Source organism: Phascolarctos cinereus, unplaced genomic scaffold (assembly GCF_003287225.1).
Source record: "Phascolarctos cinereus isolate Bilbo 61053 unplaced genomic scaffold, phaCin_HiC Scaffold_5;HRSCAF=322, whole genome shotgun sequence".
Taxonomy (NCBI): domain Eukaryota; kingdom Metazoa; phylum Chordata; class Mammalia; order Diprotodontia; family Phascolarctidae; genus Phascolarctos; species Phascolarctos cinereus.
Genome location: NW_027555958.1, coordinates 170,983,963 through 170,994,491, shown reverse-complemented (window position 1 = coordinate 170,994,491; position 10,529 = coordinate 170,983,963).

Sequence of the window (10,529 nt, the reverse complement as noted above, 5' to 3'; positions counted from 1 at the left end):
AGAGAGAGAGAGAGAGAGAGAGAGAGAGAGAGAGAGAGAGAGAGAGAGAGAGAGAGAGAGAGAGAGAGAGAAGGCTAAATTAGGAGAGTAGGCTAAATTAGGCTTTTCTGAACAGTCAACAGAAAAATTCTCCACCTACCACATGGTCTTTTCAGGTTACTTGTATCTTAACTTCTGTGGAAACACATTATTTCATCTCTCTATATGTGGTATTTGTATCAGCTGAACACAGTGATGCACTCTGTGCATGGGCCAGTCCCCCGTTACAAATGAGATGCAGTATTTTAGGAAGATTAATGTGGCAATGTGGCAATTCATCCATGGGATGGATTGGAGGGCAAGACACTAGAGGCAGAGAGATGGGTTTAAAAAATAAACTACAGAAATAGTCGTGAGTATGAGATGATAGAGAACTTAGACTAGACAGCAGTCAGAAAGGAAGGAAGGGTTGAATTCAAGAGACATTGTAAAGGCAAAGGCAGTAAGGCTGTGATTGACTACATGTGTGGTAGAGAAAAAAGGAAGGACTCAAGGATGAATCCAGTGTTTTAAATCTGGGAAGAATGATGGCTCCATTTATAGAGCTAGGGACATCTGGAAAGGAGAAATGATTATAAAATAAAGAAGATAAGTCTGATTTTAGGCTTGCTGAATTGACAATACTGACATACTATAGGATGGCAGTAGTATATTAAAGAGAAAATGACCAACTGGCATTTAGGGACTTGTAACTATAGCCCAGTAGAAAAGTGAGAAGTGAAGATGTGTTTTTGTGAATCTTTCTTAGAGGATTCATCTAAAACCTTGGAGATTCTCTGGTTCTTTACTATTTTATGGGTAATAAAACAATCTTAGGTTTTACAGGATCATAAAAGCATAGATCTAGATCCAGAAAGGACCTTAGAGGCCATTTGATCAAACCCCTTCATTTTATAAAAGTAATTTACTTAAGTTCACACAGGTAGAAAGCATCAGAGGAAGGATTTTCCTCTATATCATTAAAATAAAATATTATATTGATACCTTGTGTTTTTTTATATTATCCCTCATTTTTGCTATTTGACCAACCTACCTCCTTTTCTTGTCCTTAACATCCTTTATGGTGATCTCTGCACTATTTCTTATTTGCAAGTTTTCGCTGGAGATTTGCTAGAGCCTGCTCATACATAAAAATGCGTCTTTCTATTTTCCTTGTGAATACTTATAATGTTAATTCTTCTGAGATTGTATTGTTCTATGAATTATAACTATAAAGTATCAGCAGAATGGTCACTATTAATGTTATATAAGTTAGGTTTTGGATCAGTGAGCAGCTTGGTATCATTAAAGGCAATGAGTAATTTCACAAATGTGACCTACCTTTTTCTCCTTCCCCTCCTTCTTTTTTTCTCTTCCTTCCCTCTCTCTCTGACTTCTTCTATCTATATCCATAGCAGAGATGTCAAACATGTGGTCCACATGTGTCCCACAACACTCTCAAGTGTGTCCTTAAAGAGATTAACATGTAATTGGGAAATATTTAACAAAATAAATAAAAATACAATAAGGCATAGAAAATGTTAATATGTAGTTTTCTAAGTTAATATGTGACTCACTGGAATCTTTATGGTTTAGTAGCACCTATTTCTATTTGAGTTCAATACCACTGTTCTATAGATCTATATTATATACATACCCATGTCTAGATGTAGATCTATATTTATGTCTATATCCATGTCTATATCCATATCCATATTTATATCAGTATTTGCATTCCCCTATAGATATGAGTAGTTGAAAGAAATAGATAATACTCATGTACACTCACATACATTCTATCCCCAAAGCTTTAATAACTTCAGAAGTATCAATATTACAAACTTATAGCAACATAATTTAGAACTTTATTTTATTGTATCTTAGTTTTAAAATTTTTGAATAAATAATTTTAAATTTTAACAAGATGGGTGAGTGGGTGGGTGGGTTCTCTGTCATTAGGCATTTTGTGTGTGATAGTTCTTGGATGACAGTTTCTCAGACTGATGTATTTGTATAGGAAACCCTTTTGCTTAGCTACCTTAGTCATGTGATCTATCTCCATTAGACTTTTTCTTGTAGGGGTCATATCAAAATTGCCATATATCCATAAAAAAATCTCATTCTTTGGATAAGCTTAAGGCTAGGGTTATAAATGCCATCCTCTAAGCCACTGAGTTGCTGATGAAAGTTTTTACAAAGTTAAAAATCTAGTGTAACAAGATGGTGGCTACATTAAATTTTAATGAGAAAGATATATACTTAATACTAATTAACTTTTCAAATGTTATTTTCTATAATTTATGAAGTTGTTAGAGCTTAAAATTGCACTAATACATGTATTTTTATGTCTATATCTATATCTACATCTATACTTACATCTAAATATCTATATCTACCTATATCTATGTCTACACCTATATCTCTATCTCTATTTATATCAATGTATGTAGGAGCAGGGAGAGAGAGAAAGAGAAGCAAATCAATAAATTGTGAGTCTCTGGAAGATTCAGTAAAAGACCTAAAAAAGCATTACACAAGAAAAAAAGACTTGAAGGAATTGTGATTGTACCAGAGGAGGGAATGCCTATTCCATTAAATCACAGTTTCATTCAAATTACTATTTTATACTTATTCATAATTTTTTAACTGATATATATGTACAAACATATTTGTGTGTATATATACATGTATATATACCTATATTATAATAATAAACATAAATGTATTGACAAGAATGGCAATTCATGTCTCACTTAACTAGACCCCCTAACGGTTGAACAGCTTAATTACATGACAATGCCTGAAGGCACTAAACATCCTTATCTGCATTACTTTTGTAACTCCAAACTTATCATACTTAAAATATCCTCGTTTATTTTATGGTTCATGGTTTCTTATGCACCAAGTATGGCTTGATACTTTTTATTAAACCCCTTGCAATTGTTTTTAGAATATAATATGGAATGTTTCAAGCTTCATTTAAAAAAAATGGACATTCTTTTTTTGCTTTTCATTTCTGTCTGTTCAATTTGTTTTTTCCTATGAAGTCACAGATGGCCAGACCTAACCCATGGACCACAGCCAAGTTACTAAATCACAGAGCAATCCCTAGGGCTACCTCTGCCTCTGGACTAAAAAGGAACTCTTCCCCGTCACCTCTCATCTTGAGTATACCCTGATGCTTCCTACCTATACTCTCATCATATATGAAAGAGCCCAAATAGGCAACAAGATTTATGGAGGGCAGTTGGGGGGAGGGGAAAGTACAAAATGTGTATTTTCAATTCTCCTTTTCAGCAAAAGGCCTTGGTTTTGGAAACTCTTTGAACTGACAGCAGCTTACCTTCTACCATCTTCAATTTATTACCAAGTTTTTATTTCTCTTTCCTTTTTTTTTTTAAAATAACAAATCCCAGGTGCCATGGCAATAGTTGCTACATAAATACTTAATAGCATTTATGTAAGGGAATGTAAGAGAATACATACATATATTTGAATCAATTCTGTGGGGACCTGACAGATTGAGTTTTATAAGATGGAAATATAAGTCAAGGATGATTTGTTAATTTGAAGCTTCATATCTCTTCCTAAAAGTACTTTGGAGCCATGTGCCTATGTGACTGTCTTAATTCTGCCTATCTTTGTACCTTGCTATCACTGATAGGAGGACTGAGTAGCCACTAATAGGATCTGTATTCTGAAAGCTATCTCAATGATGCTGATTCTAAACCCCAAACCCTGTTCTACCCTGAAGAATAGGGTCCTTGGTCTATATGAGCACTAATTACCTGAAAGAGTTTTATATATTCAAACCCCGAACCATACTTAATTAACTTAATTAATCTTTCATCACAAGCTGATCCCTCAAGCCCCATTTCAGCAGCTATTTCTTGAACTCTTCTGATCTATCCAGTGAAGCACACAGAAAATAGCCTAATATTCCAGCTGTGGTTTCATTTTTTATACACTGAGAGAGCACTAGATATGATTTAGAGCAAAAAGGCACCAGGTGGCAGAGGAAGTGAAGGAGCACTTGGGGAAGAGGACTGACTGATGTAAGAGAGAATCAAGGAAGAAGAAAGGACCTAGGGAAAAGGGGAAAAAATGAGAAGGAACCAGGAATTACAAGAGAAGGAAGTGAAAACATCTGGTGAGGAATACTGAAACAGCAGGTAGTGGAAAATAAGAGAAATAGCTTCAGGTAAATAGAGGGCAATTGAGGGGAAAGAGGTAGTCAGAGCTTAGGTAGGGAGGTCCCTGCCCTCTTTCTTGCTCATTCTAAGTATCAATTATCTAAGTAGCATTTGAAAATTTCATTAACATATGAAATATGGCTTACTTCATTCATGCTTTAGCAAAAAAACATTGATGGTCAAATAATAAAATTCACCATCTCACAAACCATTTTAGGTTCTCTTTCTGTCATCAAATGATTTTGTGGACCCCTATATGATACTAGTTGCATTACTTGTATCCACTGATTACAAAATGCTTAACAATAAAAACCTACAACCAATTTAACAATGTTTCAAAATGAATGCTCATTGTATGAACAGGTTGTTTCTCCCTGAAATAAAGGTATGATATTTTCCCAACGATTTTGTATGGCTGTGAGTTCTAGAATACTTTGAAGAACTAAGGTTGAAGGTCACCCAAAGGTCAATGTAGAGGGCCATGATGACCATAAAGAGTTTCCAATGCATTTCCAATATGGAAAAGAGTATGAAAATAGGCTATAGCACATAATCTGAGTGATGTATGACTATTTAAAGAAAAAGATGAACTGATCATCTGCATTCTCTTTTGGTATTTATGCAGCATCAAAAGATCCTACAGAACTGCTCTCTTCTCTCTTTTGGTTGGTCCCCATGTGAAGGATTTATGGGGGGATATGTACAAATTGCACAGAATCACAGAATTTCAATTTGGAAGGGGCCTCCGTGTATAATTGGTCCAGCATGCAGATAAAAATGAATACCTAATTTAAGACACCAGAGAAGTAGTCAATAAACCTTTCCTTGAAGACCTTCTTTGAGGGGAAACCATTGCCTTCTGAAGCAGTCCCTTCTACATAGGTTTTTCCTATGCAATCCCTTGGTTAAAAGGGCCAGTTTTATGGCATTCTCTCCTCACTTTTGGAGACTTATTACTCGATGCACTGAGCGATATATTCAAACCCTGAACTACACTTAAATAATTAATCTTTCATCATAAGCATATTCCTCAAGCCCCAAGTCCTTAATCTTGAGGGGCAAGTTGAGTTGGTGTGAGCTTGGAGGAAGAGCTGGTTTTTTGGGTTTCCAGCTTAGAGAGAAAAGACTCTGGAAAGGAGGTGACATGTAGAGGAGCTGGTAATCATTATTGTATCTCTCTCTGGAGCTTGCTACACTGGAGACTTCAGGGAATTTTCTTTTGGGTGAGATCTGAGATTTTCTCTCTTGGTTGAGTTGAGCTATCTCTTTCTCAATGGGAGAAGTTATTCACACACACACACACACACACACACACACACATGCATATGTATATTCTCCTATGTATATTTTCTTTGATTTCTTCTGCAATTCACTTGGATAAATTGGTTTATTTGCTATTTGCTATGTATGTTCATTATGGAACTTAGGGTATACAGGTGTTCAAGAAAGACAAGTACCTCTGGTGTGAGGGCTGCTGACCCCTTTCCAGGATTGCTGAGCCCTTTCCAGGACTGCTTTTTACCTTTGGTGTTCAACCGGTTACCCAACTCTCACCCATGACTCCAAAAATCTGTAGCATGCTCTGCAGCCACACCACAGTAAATTGTTTCAGCATTAGGGCTAAACCAAGTTGAGGGTAACCAACATACCTCAAACCCCTCAGTGAGTTAGGAGGATTTCTACCCCAAGTATGTGAAGACTTTCCCTGGTGGAATGTCTGGATTAGAACAATTTGTTTCCAATGGCTGAGAAGGGTGGCAGAAACATTTGTGGAATACCTACAGCTTGGTTAGAGATTAAAAACATGAAGGTCATCCACTGCATCTTGAGACATCACCAGGCATTTTGACTTTTGTCTTGCTATTGGACTCGGAGGACTCTGGAAGAGTGAGGCTGATGACTTTGTACACTCTGCCTCACTTAAATCCAATTTATTCATGAATCAAAAAAACATTACCCATACCATTTTTACCATTTTACCTACTTCAAAGTCCTGTGGTGTTATGCAAATGATGAAGCAGAAGGTATGGATACAGTGGGAGCTATACTCATAACCCTAGAGGTACACAGGTGGCCCAGGCCAAAGTGTTTTCTTCTCACTGGACTGAAGCAGCAGTGGGATTTGGCATTCCCCTGTGTATCTGAGAAGCCTTTTTAAAAGACTTCACTACTCACCTCCTGGTATGAGGAAGTAGGTAGAAAAGGTACCCTAAAATTGTTTGCTTTTCTCAACCTAACCCTGGCCTGCTTACTGCAACAGGCAGGGATCCTACCCTGTGATCAAAATACACAAAAAAAAATGTGCAGAAATGTTTGTGAAGATGATTCGACTCACCATTGGTACATGGAATGTGCACATGTTTATGGACAATACCAAATTGAATAGACACGAATGACAAACAACTTTTTGTTGTGAGAGAACTCAGTAGTAGCAGCCCTGAGTCAAACAAGGCTGGCAAATGAAGGCCAGCTTACTGAAGTTGGAGCTGGATACACATTTTTCTAGAGTAGCCACAATGATGAGGAGTGTTGTGAAGCTGGCATAGGTTTCACAGTCAAAACTAATCTAGTCAACAAGCTTGTATGCCTCCCAAAAGAAGTGAATAACAGGTAATCATTGTGATTGCTACTTGCAGGAAAATGCCATGCCAGCATCATCAGTCTGTATACTCTTACCATGATGAACCCTGATAAGATCAAAGAAGAATTTCATGAAGATCGGGAAACCCTCATCATCGATGTGCTGAAAGAGAAGAAACTTTAATTCTGAGTAACTTTAACACCAGAGTAGGCACAGACTATCAGACATGGCAGGGAGTCCTTAGGAAGAATGAACTGGAAACAGCAACCACAATGGTCTCTTACTACTAAAGATTTGTGTGTCTCCTAACTCATCATCAACACTTTCTTCCATTTACCTAAACACAATAAAATTTTGTGGATGCATGCTTGAAACAAACATTGGCATTTGATAGACTATGTCATCGTAAGGAGAAGAGACAGAAAAGATGCTAGAGTAACAAAGGTTATGTGTGTGGTGCATAGTGCTGGACCTATCATAGACTTAAACTTTCCAAGCTAAACATTTATATTCAACAAAAGCAGTTGCTCCAGGGCAAGAGGACTACCAAAAGACTTAACAAAGCAGATTAGAATGCTTCTTAGAGGGTGAACAGTTGTAGCTAACTTGGAGAGAAAGCTGAGCCAACATGCAGTTGGCAACAGTGGGGCAGAAAAGTAGGCAGGTTTCAGAGACTAGCTGTACATTTGGTCCAGAACACTTTCAAACATCAAGATTGGTTTGATTAAAATGATGGGGAAATTCAGAAGCTGCTAAACAAAAAATGAGGACTCCAGAGGATTTACTAGAGAGTTAATCCATCTCTAAGAAGGCCGTATTTAACTCCATCAGAAGTAAAGAGCAAGTGAAGTTTAGAGAGATGCAAGATTTCTGGCTCAGTAAGAAGGAAGATGAAATTCAGGCATGCTGATAGTAACGATTCAAAGTGCTTTTATGATGCCCTGGAGGCTATTTATGGGCCAAAGACTTATGGTACATCTCAGTCTCTCAGCACTGATGGAACTACATTGATTAGTGACAAGGACATGATACTGGAGAATGGGCTGAACACTTCCATAGCATTCTTAACAGACCATCATAAAGCAATGATGAAGCCACTGACCATTTATCTTAAGTTAAAGTCAATTTCTCTCTAGCCTAACTTCAAATTAAAGAAGAGGTTTTGAACGCCATTAGGTTCCTCCCGTGTGGCAAGGTGCCTAGTGCTGATTCCATTCCAGTTGAGATTTACAAGGCAGGGGGGTCCACAGCTCATACAAAAGCTGACCAAAATCTTCTGGGTTATATGGCAAAAGGAAGTTGTCTCCTAGGAGTTCAAGGATGCTTCCATTGTCCATTTCCATAAACAAAAAGGAAAAGGTGACAATCACAGGGTGTGGGGTGGGAAGACAGGGTCTTTCTTAATTATTGCTGGCAAGACTCTTGCCAGAGTCCTCTTTAATAGGTTGATCCTTCACCTGGAACATGATCATCTACCTGAGCGCAAATGATCACCAAGGCCTTTAATACCATCAATCTTGAGGGCTTATGGAAGATCATGGCCAAATTTGGTTGCCTAAAGAAGCTCATCAGTATTCTACATCAGTTCCACAGTAGCTTGCACAGGTTCTAGATAATGGCTGATACTCTCATGCTTTTCCCAGTGGAGGAGTGCTTGCTCCCATGATTTTTTAGCATGATGTTTTAATTGATGTTGTCAGATGCCTTCAACGAGGACAAAAATGGAATCAAGGTCAGCTACTGCACAGATAGTAAATTATTTAACTTGAAAAAAAAAAGGTTACAAGCCAAGACTAAAATGGAGGGAGAGTTGGTGCATGACTTTTTGTTTGCAGATGATTATGCACTCAATGCAGCTTCTGAAGCGGAGATCCAACACAATATGAATTGATTCTCTGCCGCTTCTGTTAATTTTGGCCTAACAATTAATACCAAGAAAACAGAAGTTCTCTACCAGCCAGTACATGGAACCATTGGTTATAGCAAATGGAGAATTTTTAAATGCTGTGGATAATTTCACTTACTTTGGAAGTATACTTTCCAGGGATGTACACACAGATGATGAGCTTGATATGGGCATTGTCAGAGGTAGCTTAGAGATTGGGAGCCTCTAAAGAAGAATTTGGGAGAGAAGAGGTATTAGACTGCCTACCAAACTGAAGATCTATAGAGCTGATGTGCTGACTTTATTGTTTATGCCTGTGAAACCTGGACAGTATATAGGTGCCATGACAGGAAATAGAATTGCTTCCATTTGAATTGTCTTAGGAAGTTTCTGAAGATTACATGGCAAGATAAGGTACAGGGCACTGAGGTCTTTCTTGAGTTAAACTGCCAAATATTCAAACTCTTCTGCAGAGTGTGAAACTCTGTTATGCTGGCCCTGTTGTTGGAACTTCAAATATAAATTTACTTAGAGGACTATTTTACAGAGAACTCACAAAAGGCAAATGCTGACATGGAGGTCAGAAGAAATGATACAAAGACACTTTCAAGGTCTCTTTGAAGAACTTCGGAGTCAATTGTGAGACATGACAGACACTAGCACAGAATTGCCCAGCAAGGTGTGGCCATGTCAAAGAAGTCACTGTGCTCTATGAGCAAAGCAGAATTACAGTAGCTCAAAAGAAACCTAAGATGCACAAATTTAGAGACATCTCCACTCCAAATGTTCATACAGACTATGCCTAACCTGTAGTGGAGCATTCTGGTCTTGTCTTAGTCTGATCAACCATAGTTGGGCACACTGTACCTTGTCCCCAACATGGTGATGTCATTTTATCCTTTTTGAGCATGAAGGCCAATAATAACTAATCATTATGGAATCGGCATTTGATGAGAAAGCAGTCAAGAACTGGACAGATAGCTTGGAACCCTCTTTTTCCTTTTAAGGGGTAGCAATAATATAGTTTGAACCTAAAATTTATTCCCCTAAACTAATAATATTTAAGGGAGCAGAGAGATATAATTCTAGCCCAGTATTCCCTCTCTCTGAAGAAAGTAGAATGTCCAACTCTGGCCCCAACCTGCTGCTTTCACTCTTGGGAAGATCAGAATTTCTTTTGGAGAAAGGGGTATGTGTGTGTGTGTGTGTGTGTGTGTGTGTGTGTGTGTGTGTGTGTATGTGTATGTGTGTAGAGAATTCCAGAAATAGCCATTCTTACCTTCCTAGTAGCATCATTTAGACAGATCCATGTGGAAATAATGTAACCCACCTGGGCAAAACAAAGCAGAACTCAGATATACCATCCTTTATGCTTATATCAAGCCTAAATTTGTCTCCTCGTACTTCTTGGCCTTTATGCTAAAGTTCTGCCCTCTTGGGCCAAAGAGAAAATAATTCCAACCCTTCTCTTATGTAACAGCCTTTCAAGTAATGGAAAACCAGTATAGTATTCCCCTTGAAATTAAAAGATGCTTGCTCCTTGGAAGGAAAGCTATGACAAATCTGTTCATTAGATTAAAAAGCAGAGATACCACCTTGCCAAGAAAGGTCTGTATAGTAAAAGGTATGGTTTTCCCAGTCATAATGTATGGCTGTGAAAGTTGGATTATAAGGAAAGCTGAGTGCCACAGAATCAAGACTTTTGAATCATAGTACTGGAGAAGACTTTAGAGAATTCCTTAGATTAGCCAGGAGATCAAATCAATCAGTACTTAAAGATATTAATTCAGTCTGCTCATTGGAAGGACAAATACTGAAGCTGAATCTTAAATAGTCTGACCATATCCTGAGA